This window comes from Pinus tabuliformis, chromosome 1_1 (genome assembly GCF_031772625.1).
Source record: "Pinus tabuliformis cultivar Carrire ecotype Pingquan chromosome 1_1, CPIR1, whole genome shotgun sequence".
In the NCBI taxonomy this organism is placed as follows: Eukaryota; Viridiplantae; Streptophyta; class Pinopsida; order Pinales; family Pinaceae; genus Pinus; species Pinus tabuliformis.
In genome coordinates, this window is record NC_142297.1 from 890,809,857 (window position 1) to 890,837,382 (window position 27,526).

Sequence of the window (27,526 nt, forward strand, 5' to 3'; positions counted from 1 at the left end):
TGCATCAAAGAAGCAATTGAGTCATCACGGTGGTGCAATCAAATCTTAGGTAAACCCATCACATGGCACAAAGCACGAAGATAGATTACACTAAGATGATTATGTGGTAGAGCAACCAACATCAAGTGATGAGATATCTTTATGTATCAAACATGTTAAGGAATAACACAATGATGGATTGAGTGTTCATATGCATTAATAGTGAGATACAAATGAAGCATAAGGATTAAATTTGAAAAATATCAAATGGATACTTACTCATCATCCTCATTCTGATTTGTAGCTTTTTTATTCTGTTTTTTTTTTTTTTTCAAAAATGATAGAAATTGACCTCACTTGGCATAGTGAAGGACAACAGACACAAACTTAAGCTTGAGCTTGAGATAGAAAAAGAAACAATGCATACATTAACTCAAGCTTAAGTTTGTGTCTATTGTCCTTCACTGTGCCAAGTGAGGTCAATTTCTATCGTTTTTGAAAATAACAAAATCAAAATAAAAATGCTACAAATCAGAATGAGGATGATAAGTATCCATTTGCTATTTTTCAAATTTAATCCCTATGCTTCGCTTGTAACTCACTATTAGTGCATATGAACACTCAATCCATCATTGTGTTATTCCTTAACATGTTTGATACATAAAGATATCTCATCACTTGATGTTGGTTGCTCTGTAGCTCCCCTAACACAATAGAGTTTTGATGCACAATAAATAAAACTTAACTATTATTTTAGCAAGTACAAAAGTCAACCAGATGGATTTTCATGACTACAGGTAGAGTAGTGAAAACCAGTCTGGACAATCTGATGATTCAACTATGCAAGAATTTCAACCATCCAGATCTTTTGCAGTCACAGTTTGAGATATCATGTATTCCTCTGTCATGTCTCCTTGGTTTTGAGGCCATTTCCTGTCATTTTCTTAGTTTATTGATTACATTCATTATGCAACATGAAAAGACTTGTGGTTTATATCATCTGATTGGAATTTATATTTATTTCAGATCTCTATCCTCTAGTAGAGAAATTGTTGGAACCATGTGGTCAATTTCAGCTTCTGGATAGGCTTCTAAAACATTTAAGAACTCATAATCATAAGGTGTGAGACAAGGATCTCAGCAGATATGAGAAAAGCACAATACTTGATATGATTGGGTTCTGTTTGATTTGGTGTTCATTCTGAAACCTTAACCACATGCAATCCTGATTTGCAAGATTGGAGGATGATGACAGGTTCTGATATTTTTGCAATGGACAAGAGTGTTGGACCTACTAGACTACTGCTTGAGTGAGAGCGGATGCAATATGTGCCGCATTGATGGGTCTGTTAAACTGGATGATAAGTAAAGATAGGTTGCTCTCAAGCCTTCTCTATTCTTTGGCATACGATCATTTGTTTGATTTTGATGTCATAAACTCAAATGAGTTTGATTTTGTCTTGGTCAATTAAAATTGCGTCGAATAACAAAATTACCCAAAGAAGCAATTTCTGGAACTAGACTTCTGGTTGTTGGCAGAACTAGGCTCAATTCCTAAGAGAGCTTTAATACTTTTTTTTTTACATGCCTAGTTTTACTTTTTAATGAATTTATGTGTTGGTTGATTTACCCCTTCTAAATGGCACTTGATTCAGATCAAAGATTTTAATGATCCAAACAGTAAACTTCGTGTCTTTTTGCTAAGCACACGTGCTAGTGGACTTGGGATTAATCTTACTGCTGCAGATACTTGCATCATTTATGACAGTGACTTGGTAAGAAAATTATTTTTATGCCATTGCATCAACACAGGCTTTTTCTAAAAAAATTTGTATACTTGGACATGATTTGGTTTGCATCAGCATTAATTTTGTGCATAACATGGAACCTATTTTTTATGAGCCATGTTTTGTAATTTTGCAGTCCCATTGTAAAGCCTTCATGCTTTTGCAAATGTTTGATACATTGGTTGTTGGCATATTTATAGAATCCAAAAATGGATTTGCAATCTATGGATCAATGCCATAGGATTGGGCAAACCGAACCTGTGCATGTCTACATGCTTTGCATAGCTCACTCAGCTGAGGTAAGGTATCTCAATCTGCTTTGTCTACTTTTGAAACTTTCATACAAGCAATTAAAGGGAATTTGATTAATGTCATAAACATCTCCTAATCGCTGTTATTTGTAAAAATAGTGCCTTATGCTCAAAGTAGCATTTGACAAGTTGAATTTGGAGCGTGTTGTGATTGAGAAAGGACAGTTTCACCAAGAACGAACAAAATCTAGCTTCTTAAAGGTGTAAACTTTTACTTTTGACTAAGCTCTTGTGTCTCTTAACTTCGTTAGTTGAGTTTTTTGGCACTACTTTCATGAATCTATCTTGCAATAGTAATTCATGATCAACAATGTCTAAATAAAATTAGAAAATATAACAACAGAAATCCTAGATGAGAAACTTTGTTAAATTCATCTTATTATAGTCAGATAGATGACTATTGTCTTTAATAGGCAATAGAGGGTTTTACAATGGATAATTGGGTAATAGAATTTGATTTATGAGCAAACAATTTCATGTAGGAACATGAGCTTTTAGCTTTACTTCAGCAAGAAAGAGATGAAGAAGAGGAGCTTGTTCAAAGTGATGAGATTAGTCAAAGGGGAAATCACGACGTGAAACAGGTTGCCCAGAAGGTGAGGACAGCCGAGGGTGCAAGGATTTTGAGCAAATATAGTGAAGAAACAGGAGCGGTGGGAAGGTAAGAAGAGTTCATTAACATTTCATGGTATTTGATTTTAGTTTATCCAGTGAAAGACTGAAGAGCATTCAAAAATGAATTGGATGAATGAACCTGCCTCTGTCTGTCGCTTGGTGATGGGGAGCTTGGTTTGCTACCTGTCTGTCGCCTGGGTGGTGAGCTGCAGAGCGCGAGGTGGAGTTTTCCCTCGGAGTCAGTTGGTGAGCTGGTGAGCTGCAGAGCGTGGGTATGAAAATTCTGCGCCGAGTCGAAATGGTTAGGGGAGCTACAGAGCCCGCGGTTTGCGTAAAATTCGAATTGAAATGAGCAAATTGGTTAGGGGAGCCACAGAACCTGTGGTTTGGGGAAAATTCGAATTGAAATGAGCATTAACTCTTCGCAGCAAGAATCTGGTGGAATCCAGGAATTCTGTCAGATGAGATCATATCACGATTTAATGTTGAACAGTGGCGGGCGAAACGGTGGTGGAGGATGGAAAAGCTCGCGAAAGGTGGCGGAGGGTGGAGGAATTTCCGGTGGCTGGAGCCAAACATTTTTCTAGGTGGTGACGGAAACCAAGAAATTCCTCCGCCTTGTTAGACTACTCCTTCAGTAAATGTCTCTTCACTTCGACAAAATCGACTAACATGCTCGGTGGGATGTGGACATTGATAACATGTCCCTTGCCCAGGAGGGAATCAAATCTTGAGGAAAGAACTGCAGAATTGAAATTTTACTATAAACTGAAAAGGACATCCACCTACTTTATTAAATAAGTCGAATATATAATATAAATATAAAAGTGAATAACAAGAATTTAATTTTGGTGTTGAGATTTTGTTTACTGACCATGAAAATACGGGAGGTGAATTTAAAATTATAATTTGTTTGAAAAAACGTGTTTATAATCATTATAAACAGAAAGTAAAAAGATTGTTATGGGTTGGAAATATTGTAAATTAATTGGATTTTGGATATAGAATAAGAAAAACAATTATTTAATAATTTTTTAATTTAAAGTTTGTAGATGTAATATTTAATCGAAGTCATTTAAAAGAATTTTATTGTTTATAATGTTAAAATTGAAGGATGTATTTTTCTATATAGATGGAAATGCAAAATGTGTGGACCCAATTCTGGTAGATAGTTGCACAAAATAATTTTATAGTATATAATCTCAAAATTAAAAGATATACTTATTTTCATGTCCTTGTCACCAGAAAATATTTCCAATATTGAGAACATAAACCAAATATCTAATGCATATGAATAAGTTAAATAATATGGAAAGTAAGAGGCTTTATAAAATTACTTCTAACTTGAACCAAAAACAATTTCGACCTAAGCTAAGATGGCGTAAGGATGTTAGTTTTTGCTAAACCATGGGATAATAAAGGAAGATATTATTTCGTAATATAAAGATATAAAAGTAAATGTGGCGCTTTAAAGTGTTAGAAAGGAAAAAAATAAGATATTATGAAGTGGTGATCAATCCTAATCTTGAAGTTCAAAAGTATGACTATGTTCCAATAAAGCTAAAGAAAAAAGAAACATTGTTGACTAAGAACCAATTCTCATGAGGTACATAATGAAATTAGGAGTGAAAACATTTTCTGTTAAAAAGTCTCACATATACTAAGATTAGATCTCAATTTTGAATAATGTATCACTCCATCAACTTTTCTAACTTTTTAACTCAAAAAAATAATGGTAACTTTGTAAAATTTATCTTAATACTCTTTAAATAAAAAAATAAAATTTTAATTTTTTAATAATTTCTAATTTCTAAACTTGATAAAAAAAATTAATTTTAATAAATATTAATAATCATCATTAATATAATTTTATTTTATTCTGTAATTGTTTAAAAAAATATTATATTTATATTGAAAAGAAATTATAATTTAATTAGACAACGAGATAACATAATAGTAAATGAAAATTACCAAAATAGTGATCGTGAAAAAGTCAATGTCTCAGCGTAAAACGTTTTAATAAATCTCTGTATCTTACCGTTATGGATTTTGAAAATAAATTGTTGTAAAACTTGTTCTAAAAAGTGTATTTTACCATTACAGATTTAGAAAATATATTGTTGTAGATTTGGCAAATATATTGTTTAATAAATTGATTTACAAAAAACGAAAACTAATTCCTTGCGTGCAAACTTTAAGTCGTGAAAGTATGTACAGCAGGGGTATATTCACATATATATGTTCCATTGGGCTCCTCTCACCTACAATAAACTTCTCAGATAGCTTGTGGAAGCTTTAAGGATCTAGACGCTTTACTCACGAAGAGACAAAGTGGGAAGATGTTCTAATATGAATACAGGTAGAAAGGGGAGAGGGGTGAAGTGAAGGGGAATAGAAATGTAGAATGGGTTATTTTAAACTTCTGATTTTTTTTTTATTCAAGAAGAAATAAAGAGTGAAACCATTTAAATAGAGATGAATGTAAAAGTTTAAATAAAGATGGAAGTAAAAGGTGAGAGGTGTTTATAATGGTTTGTGATAGTTAAAGATGTAACACAATTAAAAAGGATAAAGAGAAAATGGAATTATCAAAATGGAATTTGATAAGAAATAAAGTGGAAAAATGTTTAAATATAAATGGAAGTAGAAAGTAAGAGGAGTATATAATGATTTGTAATTAATAAATATGCAAAATAATTAAAAAGATTAGAGAAAATGAAATTTGATATAATTTTATTTTTACTTTTAGGTAATTTTTAAAAATATAATGAAAAACATATAATTTTATATAGTTGTGTCTTTACATACTTTTTAAAAATATCAATGAAAACATAGAATTTTATATAGTTATGTCTTTACCTATTTCTTCTTTTGAATATGCATAAAAAAAATCTGAACTCTTTCATAATCTTTGTTATTTTTGTTTTAAGCAGTTGGTTGATAATATAAATAAAAAACTAATTTATTTAAGTGGCATGTGAATTGCATATTAATTTCTAATTATTGGTTTTTTTTAATTGTCAAGTGGGAGTTCATTAGAGATTACATAGAGTTTACAGAAACTACGACCTAAAAGCATATAAGCCATCAAAATCACTTTAGGATAGCATTGGCTTAGGCTACACCATCCTTTAGTATGACTGGATTTTTACCCACAAATCTTCACATCACAGTAACTTAATAGTACACCCCATCACCATCTATTCTAAATCCCATAGATTCTCTACTTACTTATTTTACCATTAAATTTATTTATAACATAATTTTCTAAATTTATATTAAATCTTTATTATTTAACATATTTCCTAACTTTTATATAACATATATAATTTACATAAAATATAAATGTCTTATCCATTGAAAATGCAAATCATCACATTTCAAATACTTTTATTTTACTTTATATTTAAAAATGATTAAAAGTATCATATAAAATTGTTTTTATGATCTATAATTTTTTTTATTGGGTGAATAGTCATATTTATTGCAATATACTAACTTATTACCCAAAACTAAGAGTTAGGGTGAAAAAAGATCAATTATACAATAGTACATTGCTTTTAAAATAATAATATACAATAAGCGTGTATTTACCAAATGTTGCCACTTAGTGTTATACACTCCACGTCTATAAGCCAAGTGCAGGTAACATTCATAAAGGGAAAATAAGCAACAACGAGAGAATCATGTCGACATGTTCTGACCTTTAAAGCCCATCGCGCAGCCTGGGCACCCCCAAAGTTTATATCCGGGTTAGGCAGTGGCCGAATGGGCTCCACCCGCTCCCTTTCAACCCAGAGATGAACCTCTATCTTCTGTATGATATCTTTCGAGTTCACCAAATCTCCGGGCTACCGGTCTATTGCAATATGAAACTATCGGCAGTCTCCCTCCAGTTCTTATTATCGGGGTGACGTGTCGTGGTCCCTTCTACCCGGTCACATAGACTTCGGTTTTAAACATTCCGTCGAGGTATAATCCTACGATATGACATGTCCCAGTCCCTTCCTTACCAGTCACGTAGACTTGGGTTTTGGTTGGTTCCTTCAGCGTATGACTTTTAGGCTGTCCCCACTCACCACGTCCGCCCGACGCTTAGTCGACCCAACGTTCCTCTTCTTGGTTGCTTAGATCTAGGTTCCCAAGTGGTTCTTTCGGGTTTTTACCTCCGGCTTGACAACTCCGACTCATGGATATTTTTTTCGTCTCCCGCTCCTACCTGTTGATGATTTCCTCCCGGCACTTAAGTGGACAAGCCGCAGGCCTCTATCGGCTTATTTCTTTCTTCACCAAGTCAATTCCTCTCAGCCCTATGTGCTCATGTGTCTCCTTTATACATATTTGTGCCTCTTGTAGGTGCTTTTGCAACCACTCAATGCAATACCTGGAAAAGCTCCAAAAAAACATTAATATATGCACACTATTAATTTATAGAAGAAAAAAATAATGGATTGCAGAGAATATTCCTTCAGTGCAAAGCTTTTGAAAAATAAGAAATTAGCACTCGCTCTCTCCCTACCTTACTCTCACAGAATCCTTTTATTAATAATGTGGCCAGAAATTTTAGTTACAACAATATTTGGTTAGATCCATAAAAATATGATCTAAATCAACAAAATAGAATAACAAATCCTATCCAAAAGTTAGCTCTCAATCTCTGGATGATTGGAATATAGACTTGGATAATAAGCTATTTATTAAAAAAACACATCATATTTCACTCAAACTAACTTAAACTTCTAGAAATTACAGGGAATAAAAAAATTACATAAAAAATTTATGATGCTCTTGCATCATACACCCAAAATTCAAATTGTTCATGGACTCCTATTCACGAGGTCCCCATCCACTACTTTTCTATAATAATGCAGCAGATACCCAAGGTTTCTTCTTTGGTTGGTTCCCCCATTTAAGAAATCCTCTCATCCATTTCTTCCACCATAGGTTCATTGGCTTAAGTTGAACAATCCACTTATGAATTTTTCTTGGAATATAAATTTTATTTATTTATTTTGCCTTGATTGGGCAGACCATTCGTTTCACTATCTAAGAATTAAAATCCATGGAACTGTGATGAAAAGAGTTTTTGGGGTATACCAATTTCCCCTTTCTTTATAAATTTCGATCTTGAGGCCTGTGGGTTATGGCCCACAAACCTATCGGAAGCGTTATTCATTCGCTTAGGCCATAAGCCTTTAAACCGGAAGAACCCAACTTAATCAATTTTTTGTTAAAAACCGGGAGCACACCATTTTGACGCAAAACACAAGAAACACAGAAACGAAGGAAAACCCCACTTGAACCCTTGGGCCGGACTTAAAAATCTATAAGCCTACATCTATAATTATCGTTGGGTCCGCTCATTCTTCGCTTTTCAGCTACTCTGCTCCTCCAAACTCATATCAGCCTAGTCTCCGATCACTGGTCAAATAACTTGCACGTCAATCCTCCACTATCGATCTGCACTCAATGGATATGATGGTTCACAATGATTTCAAGTAGACAACAAACATGGGGATTAACCGCCAGATAAAGCGGCTTCCTCTCTCCAACCTTGTGCTACGTGTCCTCCGCTGAATGGAATCGGGTGACTAGTCCTTTTTACCACTTATAGTTTTGAGGCTGCCCAAAATACCACTTCCTGTTGCGAAACCACTTCTTCATGAATTGACACCCTCACATCTCTACCATGCAATGACTGTTGATCTGTGAGATCCAACGGATCTCCTACATTCTCCAATTTGTCTGCCATTTGATGGATTCTGCGCTTTAATCCAGTTCCTCTGCCATATACCCTGTCTTCACACTGTTAACACATTCTGACATGTATACAACAATTCATTATGATATCTTTAAATCGCCATCGATCCTACAGTGATCGATGGTCGATCAACAATCTCGCAACACAGAATTTAAGCCATCATCGCATATATACACAAATAACATGAAAAGGCATTATTACATAAACACACATGGAAATCCACAGAACACATCATCTATTCACTATACATAGTACAATTACAATGTTATGCTCTTAACCTGTAAAATGATACCCAAATACTGTTGGGTTGTGTTATATTCTTTCCACGTAGTTAATAGGGGGTTTGAAGGGCACCCGTAACCCCACTTTATGGGGTCCGGGGCAGCGCCCCGGAAAATTTTGGTTTTGGACCATATGTTAGGTTGGGCGGACCCACCTATGGTTTTGTGCGTGATTTTCGCATATGTTTTTTGGACGCGATGGCTTTCGGTCCATGGTATTGGACGCAATGGTTTTCGGTCCATGGTATTGGATGCTTCGGCATGTATAAATATGTATTGTAACATTGAAAGGAACATAATGAAAAATCAAGCTGGTAGTCCCAGTTTTGGGATCCAGGGAAAAATCTCTGTGCATATGTGTTTTATGGGTTATGCTCTCGCATTGTTTATTTTCTTTGTTTAAGAATTCGTATGCAGGTAATTTCTGTACAAGGTTAAAACCTACATTTGGTATCGGAGCTGTTTTGGCTTCAAGGGGACGCCTTTGTTGCTGAGGGGTTTCGCTCGGGCCTGTGGTAGACCCTGTTCAGTGGGAGATCTGCGAGATCGATTCTGGTGGTGAAAGAAGATGGCGAGCAGTGGAAAGATAGAGATTGAGAAGTTCAATGGTCAGAATTTTGAGTTGTGGAAACTCAAGATGGAGGATCTGTTAGTGGATAAAGATCAGTGGATCGTGGTAGATCCGGGTACTAAACCATCGGGAGTGACCGATGAAGAATGGAAGAAGTTGGATCGGAAGGCAAAGAGCACAATACGATTGTGTGTCTTGGATTCAGTATTGCTGAATGTATCAGGGGAAGCTACGACAAACGCTTTGTGGGTCAAGTTAGGGACTTTGTACCTATCTAAGTCTCTGGTGAATAAACTGTTCCTGCGGAAAAAGCTGTATAACCTGAGGATGAAAGATGGAGACTCGGTGACAGAGCATCTGAATGCATTTAATACTGTGGTAAGTCAATTATTATCTGTTGATATTAAAATTTCAGATGAAGATAAGTGCATCAGTCTGTTGTGTTCTCTACCAGATTTGTGGGATAGTCTGGTTATTGCAATAGGTAGCAATGCAACTGCTTTGCAGTTTGATGAAATAGTCTCAGCCTTGCTGATGGAGGAGATGAGACGGAAAAATATGGACAACCAAAATGGTGATGCCTTGTCTGTACGAGGACGGTCCCAGAACAGAAACAAAAATAAGTCATCGAGTGGGAGATCTAAATCTAGAGGGAGATCTAAATCTCCAGGAAAACCTACAAAGGTGGTGTGCTGGAAATGCGGAAAGGAAGGGCACTTCAGAAGGGATTGTAAATCTAAAGCTCCTGATAAAGGAAAGGGATCTGATGATGCTCCTTCTGCAGAGGCGAAAACCACCTCAGATGAAGGTGGGGATGTGTACTTGGCTTCTTCAAGTACACATGTAGATCATGAGGCATGGTTGATTGACTCAGGTGCATCCTTTCACTTCACTCCCCATAGAGAGTGGTTCTGCGAGTATGAAAAATACGATGGTGGTGATGTCTTCTTAGGAGATGATAGGAAGGCTAGAATCATTGGTCGGGGAAAAGTAAAGTTGAAGCTGCAAGGTGGAAGGTGGAAGGATTAGAACACTTCCAGGTGTTCTACATATTCCTGCATTGGCCAGAAATTTGATTTTTGTAAGCAAGTTGGATGATGCAGGTGTAAAGACAGTGTTCGAGAAAGATACCTGCAAGATGGTTCGAGGAGCACTGATATTAATGCGGGGAGTTCGAATTGGAACTTTGTACAAGCTGCAAGGTAGCACTGTTGTTGATGGGTGCAATAGTTCTATGGTTCCTGAAAATGGAGTAGAGAATCTAGTGGTCTCTGGAGAGAAGACCATGTTGTGGCATCAAAGGCTTGGACATATTGGAGAGAAGGGCCTTCGAATACTTCATGGTAAAGGTATGGTAGAAGGTATGAATAATAGCTCTCTGGATTTTGATTTCTGTGAAAATTGTGTATATGGGAAGCAGAATCGGGTGAGTTTCCCCTCTGGTGGTAAGAGGACGAAACAGATATTAGAGCTTGTGCACAGTGATGTGTTTGGACCTGTGAAGGTTCCATCACTGGGTAAGTCTGTGTACTATGTATCATTCATAGATGACTTCTCAAGGAATACATGGATATATTTTCTTAAGAAGAAATCTGAAGTCTTTGACAGGTTTAAAGAATTTAAGGCTCTGGTGGAAAATCAGACAGAGAAGAAGATAAAGGTGCTGAGGACAGATAATGGTGGAGAATTTTGCAGCAAGGAATTTGAAGAATTTTGTAAGAAATGTGGTATAGCACGGCAGAAGACTACTCCATATACACCTCAGCAAAATGGAGTCATAGAAAGAATGAACAAGACATTGATGGAAAGGGCAAGAAGCATGCTCAGTGGTGTCGGGTTAGGACAGGAATTCTGGGCAGAGGCGGTGAATACTGCATGTTACCTAATCAACAGATCACCTTCATCAGCGTTGGAGGATAAGACTCCACAAGAAGTATGGACTGGTAAGAAACCCTCTCTTTCACATCTAAGGGTATTTGGATGTGATGCATATGTACATGTTCCAAAGGAGAAACGAACCAAGTTGGATAGTAAATCTGAAAAGTGCATTCTTATTGGGTATAAGGATGGTTTAAAGGGTTATAAGCTTTGGAACCCAGTCACACGAAAGGTTGTGTACAGCCGAGATGTGTTGTTCAGAGAGGTAAAAGATGTTATTCAACATGAAGTCCAACCAAAGGAACCTGAGAAGATAGAGTTTGAGCCAAAGGAGGAAGAATCAGACTCTGCAGCAGAGGAGGAATCAGAAGATGAAGAGCCACAAACTCTGGCTGTGAGAAGATCAGTTCGAGAAAGAAGGCAGCCAGAAAGGTATAGTCCATCTGCTTTCAGTTCAAATTTTGCTTTGTCTGTTACTGATAATGATCCCAGAACTGTGAAGGAAGCAGTGGATTCAGAGGATGGAAAACTCTGGAAAGAGGCCATGGTTGATGAAATGGCATCTTTGCACAAAAATGAGGCTTGGGATCTGGTGGAGTTGCCGGCTGGAAGGAAACCCATTGGCAGCAAATGGGTGTTCAAGAAGAAGACAAATGCAGAAGGAAAGGTGGAGAAATACAAAGCTCGGTTGGTAGCAAAAGGTTATTCCCAGGTGCCGGGAATTGATTTTGGTGATATTTTTTCTCCTGTTGCCAAGGTAACTTCTATTAGATTACTTTTATCTGTTGCTGCTGCTTTTGATTTTGAGGTAGAACAGATGGATGTGAAGACAACATTTCTTCACGGGGATTTGGAAGAGGAAATCTACATGAAGCAACCTGAAGGCTTTGCGGTGAAGGGTAAGAAAGAACTGGTATGCAAGTTAAAGAAGTCTCTGTATGGGTTAAAACAGTCACCAAGGATGTGGTATCAAAAATTTGATACATTTATACGGGGACTTGGCTTCACCAGAAGCAAAGCAGATCATTGTGTGTATTTTAAATTAATTGGTGACCGTATTATTTATCTGGTCTTGTATGTGGATGATATGTTGCTGTTGGAAATGACAAAGAAATTATCCAGGATTTGAAGACCCAATTGTCCTCCAAATTCGACATGAAAGATCTTGGTGCTGCAAACTATATTTTGGGCATGGAAATTAAAAGAGATCGGTCAAAGAGGAAGCTCTGGTTAAACCAGAGGAAGTATGTCGAGACAATACTCCAGAGGTTTAATATGCAGGATAGTAAACCAGTGAAGGTTCCTATTCCTGTAGGTGTGAGGTTATCTGCTAAACAGTGTCCCAAGACACAAGAAGAGGAAGAGGACATGTCCCGTGTTCCATATGCAAGTGCAGTGGGTAGCCTGATGTATGCAATGGTCTGTACTAGACCAGACATTGCACATGCAGTAGGAGTATTGAGCAGGTTTATGTCAAAACCTGGGAAGGAGCACTGGACAGCAGTGAAGCGGGTTTTCAGGTATTTGTGTGGCACTAGTGATTATGGTTTGTGCTACCAAGGAAGACCAGGATTGGACAGAGTGTTGGATATTCATGGCTTTGTTGATGCAGACTGGGCTGGAGATCTGGATCAGAGAAGATCTACAAGTGGGTATGTGTTTAACCTATTTGGAGGTGCAGTCAGTTGGATGAGTAAGAAACAATCTGTAGTGGCACTATCAACTACAGAGGCAGAATACATGGCAGCCACTCATGCAAGCAAGGAAGCAGTTTGGTTGCAGAGATTGTGTTCAAGTATGGGGTTAGTACAGGGAGCTATAAGAATAGACTGTGACAGCCAAAGTGCAATTTTCTTGGCAAAGAACCCTGCTTATCATTCAAAGACAAAGCACATTGATGTTAATATCACTTTGTGAGGGATATGATAGAAGACAGAAAGGTGTTGCTGGTAAAGGTGGACACTTTGAAGAATACTGCAGATGCATTGACAAAATCTGTGAGCTCTGAGAAGTTCTCTTGGTGTAGAGAAGCAATGGGAATCTCAGGGCTGAAAAAATGACTAAGCTCTCCTGTGGCCCCCTGTGGAAAGAAAACAACAAGTGGGAGATTGTTGGGTTGTGTTATATTCTTTCCACGTAGTTAATAGGGGGTTTGAAGGGCACCCGTAACCCCACTTTATGGGGTCTTTGGTTTTGGACCATATGTTAGGTTGGGCGGACCCACCTATGGTTTTGTGCATGATTTTCGCACATGTTTTTGAACGCAATGGTTTTCGGTCCATGGTATTGGACGCGATGGTTTTCGGTCCATGGTATTGGATGCTTCGGCATGTATAAATATGTATTGTAACATTGAAAGGAACATAATGAAAAATCAAGCTGGTAGTCCCAGTTTTGGGATCCAGGGAAAAATCTCTGTGCATATGTGTTTTATGGGTTATGCTCTCGCATTGTTTATTTTCTTTGTTTAAGAATTCGTATGCAGGTAATTTCTGTACAGGGTCAAAACCTACAAATACAGAATATGCGAAGAAAAGATACCCAGAATACAGAATAGCAATGATTTTATTATTCAGAGAGTAATGTTCACTTGCCTCTTCGAGGGGGCAACCTCCAATAGAGCAGAGCTCGATTACAAAATAAGACACGATGCTCCTCGCAGGGAGTCTCTATCCTTTATATATGACTCATACATGCAATACCACGGACCAATACCGTGGGTTTTATTAATACCATCTATCTAATACTATGGCCATTTGCAACTAATTGTGGTCCGTCATTAATTGCGGATTAACCACTTACAATTATTAATATGGGCTTTATTGAATCTTGACTATGACGTGATCCCATTACATAAATAAGGGGGTTAGGGTGGGACCGTAACATGCCCTCCCCCTTAAGACTAGCCTTGTCCTCAAGGTTGAAGCTGCGGAAACTGCTGAAGAATAGTGGTTGGTTCCCAAGTTGCATCTTCCGGAGAGGTATCTTTCCATTTGACGAGGACTTCCTTAATCATGCGGCCGCGTAATTTCTTGTCTCGTGTGTTTAGGACCTGTTCGGGTTGAAGCCAGATGGACCCTTCTTCGTCCAATTCAGGTAGACTAGTCTAAATTCTGCAATTGTTCCCAATCACTTTCTTGAGGCATGAGACATGGAAAACTGGATGGATTTTTGCAGTAGGTGGCAAGGCCAACTTGTAAGCCACTTCTCCAATGTGCTGAAGTACTTGATATGGTCCGTAGAATTTGGGAGATAGTTTCTGACACCCCTTGTCTTTGAGTGATGTTTTCTTATATGGTTGTAGCCGTAAAAAGACCTGATCCCCTTCTTGAAATTGGTGCTCTGAGCGATGCTGGTCTACCTGTTGCTTCATGCGGTTCTGAGCTTGATGAAGATTCTCTCGAAGATGGGCGAGCATGGTTGCGCGGTGTTGTAGGAGTTGATCCACTGCTTGTACTTTTGAGCACCCCTTGAGATACGAAGTAGGTGAAGGCGGGAGTTGACCATATACTGCTTCATAGGGAGTCATTTTGGTGGTGGCATGATAGTTGGTGTTATACCACCATTCAACCAGAGGTAACCACTATACCCAAAGGTGTTGCTTTTCTGAAGTGAAACACCTAAGGTAGGTTTCTAGACATTTGTTGACGGCTTCGGTTTGACCATCCGTTTGCGGATGATAAGAAGTACTGAGTTTTAGTTGAGTGCCTTGTATCCTGAAGAGTTCCTGCCAAAAATTATTGGTGAAGATCGGGTCGCGGTCAGACACAATAGAAGTGGGCATGCCATGCAATTTGAAGATTTGATCCATGAAAGATTGAGCGACCAAAGTTGGTGTAAACGGGTGGGGTAGGGTGCACAAATGAGCATACTTCGACAGTCGGTCCACAACCACCATGATGACTGACTTGTTCCCTGACTTTGGAAGACCTGTAATGAAATCCATAGAAACCTCCATCCAAATTGATGCCGGAATGGGCCCTGAAGTCGGGACACATCCGCCACTCCCCATCTTTCTTGAGCACCATGACCACTGGGGATGAATAAGGACTAATGCTGGGACAAATGACACCTGCTTCCAAAAGTTCCTTGATTTATTTTTCTATTTCATTCTTTTGGGTGAACGGATATCTGTATGGGCGCACATTTGGGGGTTGGGCCCCTGGAACCAAGGTGATGCTATGATCATGTTCCCCTCACGAGGGTGGAAGCTCATGAGGCTTGTCAAAGACCGGCAGATGGTTATTTAAAATCTGTTGCATCTCAGGATGAATTGGCAGAGGCTTGGTTTCGACTGCCTGGATGGCATTAAATTGAGCTGCAACTCCATGATTGCCCTTTTTTAACAATTTTTCCATCCTATGCGAGCTGATGATAGAGGGGGCTCCCGCCTGGAGTCCATAGAGGGTATGTGTGTAGTTGTTCTGCTTAAAACTCATATATAACTCTTGGAAATCCATTGTGATTGGCCCAAGAGTGCGGAGCCATTCAGCGCCGAGGAAAATGTCGCAACCCCCCATGTGGACAGAAAACATGTGGGTTTTCAACTGATAATCCCCCATTTGAAGTTTGACATTTTCACAGTGGCCTTCACATTTCATTGTGCCTCCATCCGCAATTTGAACTTGGAAGTTAGAAACTGCTCGTACAAAACAATGCACTGCTTCTGCAACTTTTTGATGGATGAAATTATGTGTACTTCCACTATCAATCAAGACTACTACTGGGCGATGTTTAATAAAACCTCTGATTTTGAGATTTTGAGGGGAAGAAATCCCTGCCAAAGCATGCAACGAAATAACTGGTTCGTCAGAGACATTGTCCTTTTGGTTGTCTTCTTCTAGCGGCTCAGGTTCCTCAAGTGGTGGATCTTCCTCTGTTGAGCTGTAGTCAGTGGCATCAATTTGAAAAAATTTGGGCTCCTTGCATTTATGACCTGGGGAGTATTTTTCATCACAGTAGTAACATAGGCCTTGCTTTCTTCTTTCGGCCATTTCCGCAGGTGACACCTTTTGGACCTTAAGTGTTTGAGTCGTGTTGTGAGCCTGTGGGGGGTGACCTTTAGCGGAGAAATTTGGGCGACTGTATTGGGCTGCTAATGCACGTTCCACGTTACGAGCTACCTTGCAAGCCTCCGTCCATGTGGGAGGGTGGTGTAGTAGGACTTGGGCTTTGATAGCTTCTTTAAGACCGCTGATAAAACATTCCGTGTAGAACACATCTAAGAGACCCCAAGTGCGGAAGACTAAGGCTTCAAAAGCTGTAATATATTCATCCGTTGTACCATTCTGTCGGAGCTTAGTAAGACGACCCAAAAAGGATGATTCCTGGTCAAAGCGGTCTTGAAGAGCTTTGGTGAATTTGGTCCAAGTCCTAAAAGGTCCAGTGCAACGTTGATGCCATTCCCACCATTGCCACCTTTCATTGTCCAAGTACATGCTCCCCAACATAAGCTGAGTCTCATCATCTAAGATGTGATTCAGTTTGAAATACTGCTTCATTTGTGCTATCCATGTCGATGGGTGAGAACCGTCAAATTTATGCATGTCCAACTTGGGAGGTCGCTGATTGGGTTGTTGGTGGGTGTGCCAGACGTGAGGAGAGTGGCTAGACTCACCCTCATTGTGTCCATTGCCATTATACGCCTCCACGTGGGCTTGCTCCTTGCCCTTCGGGATTATTTTCTCGACCATGCTACATAGTCCGCTAAGCTAAATGTGGAGGTTTTGCACTGATTCTTCAATTTTGTCCATCCTTTCATTGGCCATCGCTTGAGCTCTAGTTTCTACCATACACCAACCTGATTTTTCTAAAATTGGGACCGCCTAAAAAAAAATTTCACTAAGAAGTGAATGGTACCACCATGCTCAGCTCATCGGCCAAAAGTCCTACGAAAAGTATACCCTGGTATAGGAACCCTTCACAACGACTCGGATCTGGTGGATCTGAGAGATCTAAATGGCGGATCTGATAGCTCTGGGCGGCAGAACAGACTGCTGTTGCGGATCTGATGGATCTAATAGATCGGAATGGCTGATCTGCGAACTCGAGACTGCGGGACTGATGTCTGCTGCTGCTGCACCCCTTTGCACAAGAGGATCTGGAAGAGATGATGTGTGATCCCCCGATAGAAAAGGGAACTATGGTCTTGAGGAGTGTCAGGTGCTACAGATCGCAATATACATAAGGGTCTGGCAGTAGTACTTGGCCCAATGTTTTAGGGCTCTAACTAAGGAGGATCGACTGTACCCTTAGCCGTACAACCCGACTACCCTATCGTACGGGCGAGTAATCTCTCTGAGTGTTGTTCTCGGTGTACTGTAGCCACAAGATGACCGATGGTTTATCTATGGCGAGGTTTCAAGGGAGCCTAGGGGGCTTCCGATATACCTAGAGGGTACGTGGAAGACAGTCCGTGCGCGGTTCTGTCTAATGCTCTACTACTCGAAGGGGTACCCATAGGGGTTACAAGGGAGTCCAATAGACTTGACCACCTCTTGTATTTCCTGCGTGCATGCCTCCCCAAATCTGCATGTTTATGCGCTCAACGACAGATCCCGTGGTTTAAAGATGCCAGAACACGTCTCTAGCCAAAAAAAAATTTGCTAAGAAATGGAGATCCCACCGGCCTTGGAAAGTGCTCTGATACCACTTGTTATGCTCTTAACCTGCAAAATGATACCCAAATACAGAATATGCGAAGAAAAGATACCCAGAACACAGAATAGCAATGATTTTATTATTCAGAGAGTAATGTTCACTTTCCTCTTCGAGGGGGCAACCTCTAATAGAGCAGAGCTCGATTACAAAATAAGACACGATGCTCCTCGTAGGGAGTCTCTATCCTTTATATATGACTCATACATGCAATACCACGGACCAATACCGTGGGTTTTATTAATACCATCTATCTAATACTACGGCCCATTTGCAACTAACTGTGGTCCCATCATTAATTGCGGATTAACCACTTACAATTATTAATACGAGCTTTATTGACTCTTGACTATGACGTGATCCCATTACATAAATAAGGGGGTTAGGGTGGGACCCTAACATACAACCTAAGGCATTTCAGCCTTAGTGACAGTTCTTCCCTTGACTACATTTTATCTAACTCTGTTACACAATTTCTATTATTTGCTCTATGTCTCTCTATATCTCCCCTATCTGTCTCATGATATATATATAGAACATGCAGGTTCATTGTTACAGGAATATTGGATTGGATCACTGGAAGGATCCGATCAATCCTCTTCTTGATTTCCTCAACAACCCCTAAATCTCTATATTCGTATAGATATGGCATATTACATTTAATTAAGTCCATCAAACTAGCTCTATTAAAACATAATTTGTCCCCTGTTTAGCTCTAATGGTCCACATCCTCCTTGCTTCGCTTTGGATTCCTTTTTTGATTAAGAGTGTCGGATGCTCCTGCATCAGACTCCCAAGGTACAAAAATTTATAACCTCCTAGTCATATGCTTCTCCTTATCCTTAGCAATTCTACCCACTTCTCTATGGAACTGCCTTCATGATCTTCTGTGAACTACAACCAACGTTTGTAGTAATATTCTTCCTCTGCTACATGATACCTCACCAAGATTTCTCCTCTGAGCTTTAGTTTGTTGGCATCCTTCTTGTTCTCTCCTCTGGAACCAATTGAGCACTCCTTGCTCTAGGTTGTTGCAAGTCTTCTCGCCTTCTGTTGTCATTCTCTGCACGACAGTAAGACCATAAACTCACCATACTTCAACAACTGTACCTCTTTCTCCTTCTGCTTGCATTCTTCCTTCTTCTCACAAGAAATCTTTCCCTTAACCTTTCCCTTCTCTGATACCAAATGATGAAAGGAGATTTTGGGGGTAAGGAAAAATCCCTTTCATTTACAAATTTCGATCCTGAGGCCTGTGGGTTATGGCCCACAAATCTATCAGAAGCATTATTCATTCGCTTAGGCCATAAGCATTTAAATCGGAATAACCCAACTTAATTGATTTTTCGTTAAAAACCAGGACCACACCATTTTGACACAATACACAGAAAACACAAAAATGAAGGAAAACCCCGCTTGAAACCTTGGGCTAGACTTCAAAATCTATAAGCCCACATCTATAATTATCATCAGGTCCACTCATCCTTCGCTTTTCAGCTGCACTACTCCTCCGAACTCCGATAGGCCCGATCTCTGATCGTCGTTCAAACAACTTGCATGTCAATCCTCCACTGTCGATCTGCACTCAATGGATCTAACGGCTCACAAGGATTTCGGGTAGACAACAAGCATGGGGATTAACCACCTGATAAAGCAGTTTCCTCTCTCCAACCTTGTGCTATGTGTCCTCCACTGAATGGAATTGGGTGACTAGTCCTTTTTACCACTTATGGTTTTGAGGCTGCCTGAAATACCACTTCCTATTGTGAAACCACTTCTTCATGAATTGATGCCCTCACATCTCCGCCATGCGATGAACGTTGATCTATGAGATCCAATGGATCTCCTGCATTCTCTCATTCATCTTCCATTTGATGGATTCTACACTTTAATCGAGTTCCTCTGTCGTATGCCCTGTCTTTACACTGTTAATACATTCTGACACTTATACAACAATTCATTATGATATCTTTAGATTTCCATTGATCCTAAACTGATCGATGTTCAACCAACAATCTCGCAACACAGGATTTAAGCCATCATAGCATATATACAGAGATAACATGAAAAGGCATTATTACATAAACACACACGGAAATCCACAGAACACATCATCTATTCACTATACACAGTATGATTACATCCTAAGGCATTTCAGCCTTAGTCACAGTTCTCCCCTCGACTACATTTTATCTAACTCTGTTACACAATTTCTATTATTTTCTCGTTGTCTCTCTATATCTCCCCTATCTATCTCACGATATATATATAGAACACGTAGGTTCATCGTTACAGGAATATTGGATCGGACCACTGGAAGGATCCGATCAATCCTCTCCTTTATTTCCTCAACAACCCCTAAATCTCTCTATTCGTATACATATGGCAGATTACATTTAATTAAGTCCATCAACCTAGCTCTATTAAAACAGAATTTGTCCCGTTTAGCTTCGATGGTCCATGTCCTCCTTGCTCCGCTTTGGATTCCTCATTTGATTAAGAGTGTCGGATGCTTCTACATCAAACTGCAAGGATCAATTGAGACTATACATGATGGCTTTGTTGTTCCATGTCATCTTCCTATTCAAGACTCTTTTCTACTTTATCACTTGCAACATTCTTTCCCAAATTCTCTTGTCCATTTTTCTTTAAAACTGTGAACTGTTGTTCATTAATTCAAACTTCTTCAGACATGACCATTTCTTCTATTGAAAGCACTGTTAATTTTACATTTTTTTTTACACCTGTTCATGACACATTTGATCTTCAAAATTAAATAAATTTTGGTTTATTGAAGGAAAATTGGTCACCTCTCCTTCACCTAATTGCTCTTACTTCCTATTTTTTATACAATTAGTAATCAATTATTTGTCACTCATCAATAATATGCTTTGAGCCATTGCCTCTCTGGTACATTTAGATTTTATAGGAAATAACATATGGCTTTGTCCATCCTTCTCAAAACTATAAGTGTTCATCCTCCCATCATAACTCACTCTTTTGTGACACTTCCAGAGTCTTATAAGCAAGACATGGCAAGTATCCATATGCACAATATGAAAGAGAACATGTTCTTTATGTTTTCCAATTTTGAACTCCACTTGGAATTTATCATTCACCAACATTTGTTGTCCCTTTTGTAACCATGAAACTTTGTATGGTGCAGAATGTGGCATTCTATCCAACTGCAACTTCTCCACCATCTCTGTAGAAACCAAATTATCAATACTTCCATTATTAATAATTAATTTGCAACATTTACCTTTTTTCTTGCATGTTTCCTAAATAACCTTCTTCTTTGCTTGAGTTCATCTGCATCCAACACTTGCTTCAGGAGTAGAGATTCTCCTTCTTCTAGTGAGTTGACACATTCTTTAGCTACATTTGGAAGTTCAGTTTTTGGCTTGGTTTTTGCTAAATGTTCCCCCTTTTATTTTCCAACTTTTTCTTGACATTCAAAGGAATAATGTCCCAACTTTCCACAAGTGAAACATATCACCTTATGTCTACCTCTGCCTCTTCCTCTTGAAGGAGTCCTCTGTCCTGTCACATCGCTAGTTTTTTCTGATGGTGATTTCTGGTTTGAGCTGCTAGCTTCTCCCTTTTGCTACTTCACTTTTGTTCCAACACTTCTTGTTCTCATCTTCTAATATTGCTTTCTCGTCAACTTCTCCTTAGCCTTCAATGCAACCTAGTATGCTTCCTCAATATATCTCAAGGACATTAAGCTTAATTCATCTTTAATATCAAACTGCAATCCATTGATATACGTGTCAACTCTCTCAAGTGTATCCTCGATGTACCTTGATCTAATATTTAATTTATAAAATTCCACCATATACTCCCTCACAATCATTGCCTTTTGCTTGAGATTCTGCATCTTTCTCAACAAAATTAATTGATAACCTTTAGGAAGGAACTTATGTTTTAATTTAGCAGTCATCTTGCTCCAAATTTTGATCTTGGCTTTGTGCTTTAAGGCCTTTCTTCTTGCACTCTGTCCCACCATAAAGTCACATGTCATTTTAGCTTTGTATCAACAAATCTCACTTACTTGTCTTCCGGCACCTCTGCATTCTCAAAATGCTTGTTCATGGCATTGATCCAAACTATTAATTATTTTGGATCCAAACTGCTACTGTATGTAGGTACTTCTTCCTTTGACATGAAACCTGGACCAAAAACTGACTTTATAAAGCTAATTTTTTCGGGTTCTTCAACTCTCTCCTCTTTCTCTTATGGAAGTTCTTCTTTTTGAGAATGATTATTCATAATATTAACCACAATACTCATTTTTATTTCGATATTTCAAGTCTACAACAAGACTCATCATCAGGACAAATCCACAGAGAAGAGAGAGGAAGAAGGGAATAAATAGTGAAAGGAAGGTTGAGCAGAGAGAAATGGGTGACCAAAAGACCTTAATTCATTAATAAAATAGGAAAAGAAAAAAGAAAAAAGAACAAAGAAAAAGTTTAAAAGTTAAGGAAATAATTAGTAATGGAGATAGCTAATGATAATAATAATTATTAATAAAGATTATATCTAGGATAATGGTGAATTAATAAAGATAAGAATATATTATTATGAGAATTAATTATCTTCATTATTGGTAATAATTATTACTAATAATGAAGTTTAATTAATAATATAATAATTATATTATTAACTAGATTAATAAACATTATACTAATTTAAGCCACTATTAATAATAATTATAAGGATGGAATATAACTATTAATAATAATGATATATTAAGGGGATTAAATGATAAGGATTAATAATAATTGATGAATGTTATTATTATATTAAGGAATAAAGTTAGTAGTTATATTTAAAGAATTAACCTAATATTAATAAGATATTAGTATATTATAATTAAAGGGATGAATTTTTCTTAATATAAGTTAGCAAAATTAATTAAAGGAGGAATGGAAGGATGTGGGAAGGGAGGTCAGGAAGAGATGTATGAGGGGAAGATGAATAAGAGGAAGATGAGAATGAGGAAGATGGATATGACATGGAAAAGGTGAAATTGTATAAGGTTTAGTTATGGATGAGATTTCAAGTGTTTTGAGTTAAGTACATGAATCCAACTTCTACCTACTTCCAGGCCTCCATCTCTATTCAGATTTTGAGGATGGTTTATAATTTCAAGAGCTTCCTGAAATTTTCGTTTGTATTGATGCTTCTCTTTAGCTATTATTTTAGAGTCTTCAAGGCATATGTGGTGACATGTCTTGGCTGAGTGTTCTACAAGTGCCGAAGACTTGGTTCTCCTATATTTTATGTCAACACCATGTTCTTTTTGCCTTATTTAAAGGACCTCTCGGTCTCTCCAATGTAACAATTCCCACACAAACACATGACTTTGTAAACACCTTTTTGCTGGAGGTGATCCAGACTATCTTTAACATATCTCATATTATGTCTTATGGTAGTTAAGGGTTTAAAAGAGGTTTCAATCCCTTTCTTTATGAGAACCTTGGCAAGTTTATCAGTGACTCCTTGAATGAAAGGAAGATAGGCTTTATTGTTAGAATCTTGAGAGTATGTTGCAAGGGGTCTAACTTGATTTTTGGTTTTAGCTCTTTTGATGGTTTTAATGATGTCTTTATTTTTATACCCAATGCCTAAAAATACCTTTCTTAAATACTCAATTTCTTCTTCAACATGATTGGTGGAAGATATTCTTAAAGCTCTAGTGAAGAAGGTTTTGAGTACCCCTATCTTTTGAGTTGGGTGATGGTGAGATTCCCCATGAAGGTAGTTATCAGTGTGTGCTTTCTTTCTAAATACCTTATGACTAAGTGATCCATCTTTATTTATAAGGAGGAGAATGTCCAGGAACGAGATACTATTGTTTTCTTCTACTTCCATTGTGAATTTGATGTCATTAGATAAACTGTTAAGGTGGTCTAGGAAGTTACTCAATTTCTTGTCCCCATGAGGCCAATTTACATTAGTGTCATCAACGAATCTTCTTCCTCACTGGTATCTCCTGTGTGATCATGTTGTCTGGTAGCCTCCATGGCTTCTAGCCTTCACCTAAGAGTCCTCACTTTGTCCCTTAACTCTGCATTTGTATCTAGTCAACCTCTTCCTCGACCTCTACCTCTTCCATTTCCAAATGCTATTTTTGACAAATAGACCAGTCACATAATAAATTGCAATCAATTAAATAAAACTTTACTTACTTCTTCTAGAGATCTTACTACTTTGGCAGCACCTGATGCAAATCTACCATTATATTTTCATAATTTCCCCCCTTACGAGTTGGTTCCCTTAGTGAAATGTGCTTAGTATAGCCTCCAGAGTCAAAATTTTGTACAATAGCCCTTAGAGCCAAAAATCTTAACTTCAACCTTCGAAGCAACATTATACACTAAGCATGTATTTACCAAACATTGCTACTTAGTGCTATACACTCTGCATGTATAAGCCAAGCATGGGTAACATTCATAAAGGGAAAATAAGAAATAGCGGGAGAATCCTACCAATGTGTCCCGACCTTTAAAGCCTTACATGTAGCCTGGGAGCCCTCAAAGTTTATAGTCGGGTTAGGCAGCAGCCCGGTGGGCTCCCCCTGCTTTATTCCAACCCAATGATGAAGTTCTATATTCCATATGATATCTTCGAGTTTCACCAAACCTACGGGTCATCGGCCTATTGTAATATGAAATCGTAGATGCTCTCCCTCCAGTTCTCACTATCGGGGTGACGTGTCCCGGTTCTTTCTAACCGGTCACATAGAATTAGGTTTTAAACATAGTCCCTTCCTTCCTGGTCGCGTCTACTTGGGTTTTGGTTGGCTCCTCCCGTATGAATTTCGGGCGGACCCAGCTAGCCATGTCTACCTGATGCTTAGTCAACTCGACATTACTCTTCCTAATCACTTAGATCTAGGTTCCCAAGTTGTTCTTCCGGGTTTTTACCTCCAAGGTTGACAACTTCGGTTGATGGAGATTTTTCTGTCTCCCACTCTCGTCTGTTGACGATCTCCTCCTGGCGCTTAAGTGGACAAGTTGCAGGCCTCTCCCGAGTTATTTCTGTCTCTGCCCAATCAATTCCTCTCGGCCCTATGTGCTCCTCTGGCTCCTTTATGCAGCTCTATGCCTTAGTAGGCACTTATGCAATCACTCAACACAACATCTCGATAATTATTCATTCGGTGCAAAACTTTTGAAAAATAAGAAATTAACACACTCGCTCTCTCCCTGCCCTACTCTCACAGGCAATCCTTTTTATTAATAATGTGGCCACAAATTTTAGTTACACCAATATCTTGTTAGATCCATAAAAATGGATCTAAATCAACAAAATAGAAAAGCAAATCCTATCCAAAAGTTACTTCTCAAACTAGGGATGATTGGAAGTTACACTTGGCTAATAAACCATTTATTAAAAAAAAACACCTCACATTCACTCAACCTAAATTAAACTTCTAGAAATTGCATGGAATACAAATATTACATAAAAATGTTATGATGCTCATGGATCAAAAAAAATATTTTTAAAAATTAAATATTATAAGTTATATTGATCAAAGCTAAACTAACAATAATTTAAAAATCTACTAATATAATTTTGTAATTATATATAAATTTAATTAATAAACACATAAAAACCTAATACTTATAATATAACAAGATTAACTATCAATATTTATCTCAAATTTACCATGGTATTATTTACATATAAAACCTAAAAATCATAATTTATTTCACAATCAAAATATTTATAAATATTTTATTTTAACATTTTCTACTATTAAAATGTAAAAATCTAAAAAAAAAATTATAATTTTGAGATATATCTGAATCTTCTATCTCATTACTCCTCATTACTTTAATCTCAACATTTTAATAAAAATAAGAATAAATTTATATCCATATTATTGCCAAAAATAGCTCAAATCTCTTTTGAGTTCAAAAGTAGTTTGCATCTCGAATATTCAATTACTAAAATAAATCTATCAGCCGCAATCGTTGTAATCAGTGGCATTGAACGTCATGCAAGCCTCTGCATTGAAGTGTCATCAATGTAACGTCAGTAAAGTTTTTACTACAGGTTGAATAAAAGGATTTTCTTGAGCTTACATCAAACCACGTGATTATTAGTGGAACCCGGCAGACACGACCATGGCAGGCAACTCCTATTTCCACCCCTATTTTGATCTCCACTTGTACGGCAGCTGCGATTATTGTCGTTTCCGTTTCGGCGTTTGTGATAGTTTATCTACTTCGGGAGAGGAGGAACCGTGGCGCTGCGCACCGGCAGTTTTTAAGGCGGAACAGAGACCTTTTAAGAACAACCGTCAGGGTCAGACGCAACACGGGCGCAGTGTGGTTCAGCATCCAGTAGATCAAAGCCGCGACCCAAAATTTCAGCGAGGCCAATCGCATCGGTCAAGGGGGATTCGGGACAGTGTACAACGGAACGCTTGCCGATGGACAGAGGATCGCCGTGAAGAGAATCAAGAACTGCTCTGCCGACGGAGATGCAGATTTCTTAAACGAAGTGAAAATTATTAATGATATCAGGCACCGGAATCTCGTGGTTTTGAGAGGATGCTGTGTTGCCAGCGACATGGGGGGGCACCAGCGGTTCTTGATTTACGATTACATGCGCAATGGCACCTTAACGATCACATCGTCTCGGCTTTTTTGAGCTGGCAGCAGCGGAAAAACATCGTCCTGGGTATCGCCAAGGGCCTGGCTTATCTTCACCACGGTGTTCAGCCCGCCATTTATCACAGAGATATCAAACCCACTAACATTCTGCTGGACGACGAGATGAATGCCCTTGTGTCCGACTTCGGCCTTGCAAGGATTATGAGTAAAGACGGAGGATCCCACTTGACCACGAGGGTAGCAGGGACGCACGGCTACTTGGCCCCTGAATACGCTCTCTACGGCCAACTTACAGAAAAGAGCGATGTCTATAGTTTCGGAGCTCTGTTGTTGGAGATCATGAGCGGCAGAAAGGCTTTTGATACCACGCTGGAATCAACCTCCGATTACCTTATTACGGATTGGGCATGGAGCCTTTTGAAAGCGGGCAAAGCTCTGGAAGTGGTAGATGAAAGAATCCGTCACAGTGGGGTAGAGCGAAGCATGGTGAAATTTGTTACAGTGGGTATTCTGTGCGCCCATGTTATGGTGGCTTTCAGACCGACGATGGTAGAAGCTTTGAAGATGTTGGAAGGGGACATTGAGATTCCGGACATACCCGATAGGCCTTTTCCTCTCACGCACGAGTCGCTTAACCATGGTAACGGCGAAACTACTCTCTATTTTTCTGCGACTGCGACTCTCGATCGGATCTCCATAACAGAGGTGCCCGGATACGAAGGCGAGTCGCGACGACAGTTTGGACTGTGGAAGAACATGGCCGGTTCAGCGACTTGACTTGTAGTATCTATGAAATCTTGTGATTATTGTTTGTAATAACCGATCTCAGCGATGGCTCTTAAATGTTAGTGAAGGGTTCAAATTTGAATTAGTCAGAGCCCCTCAAAGCTATTTAGTGCGGGGCACAAATTTATTTATATATTCACATTTAATTGAAAAAACAAATTAAATAAAAAATAATTATTTTCTGATCTAAAATTATTTCCCATATAAATAAAAAATTACTTTTCAAATTTGAAGCCGGAAATTATTTCTCTAGACTTTTCATAATAG

The 27,526-nt window shown here is 38.4% G+C and overlaps 1 pseudogene; it reads left to right on the forward strand.

Moving 5' to 3' along the window:
- Window positions 1-1,975: 1,975 nt before the first annotated feature.
- Window positions 1,976-27,250, forward strand: LOC149217252 (putative receptor-like protein kinase At1g11050 pseudogene; annotated as a pseudogene).
- The last annotated feature ends 276 nt before the right edge of the window (window positions 27,251-27,526 follow it).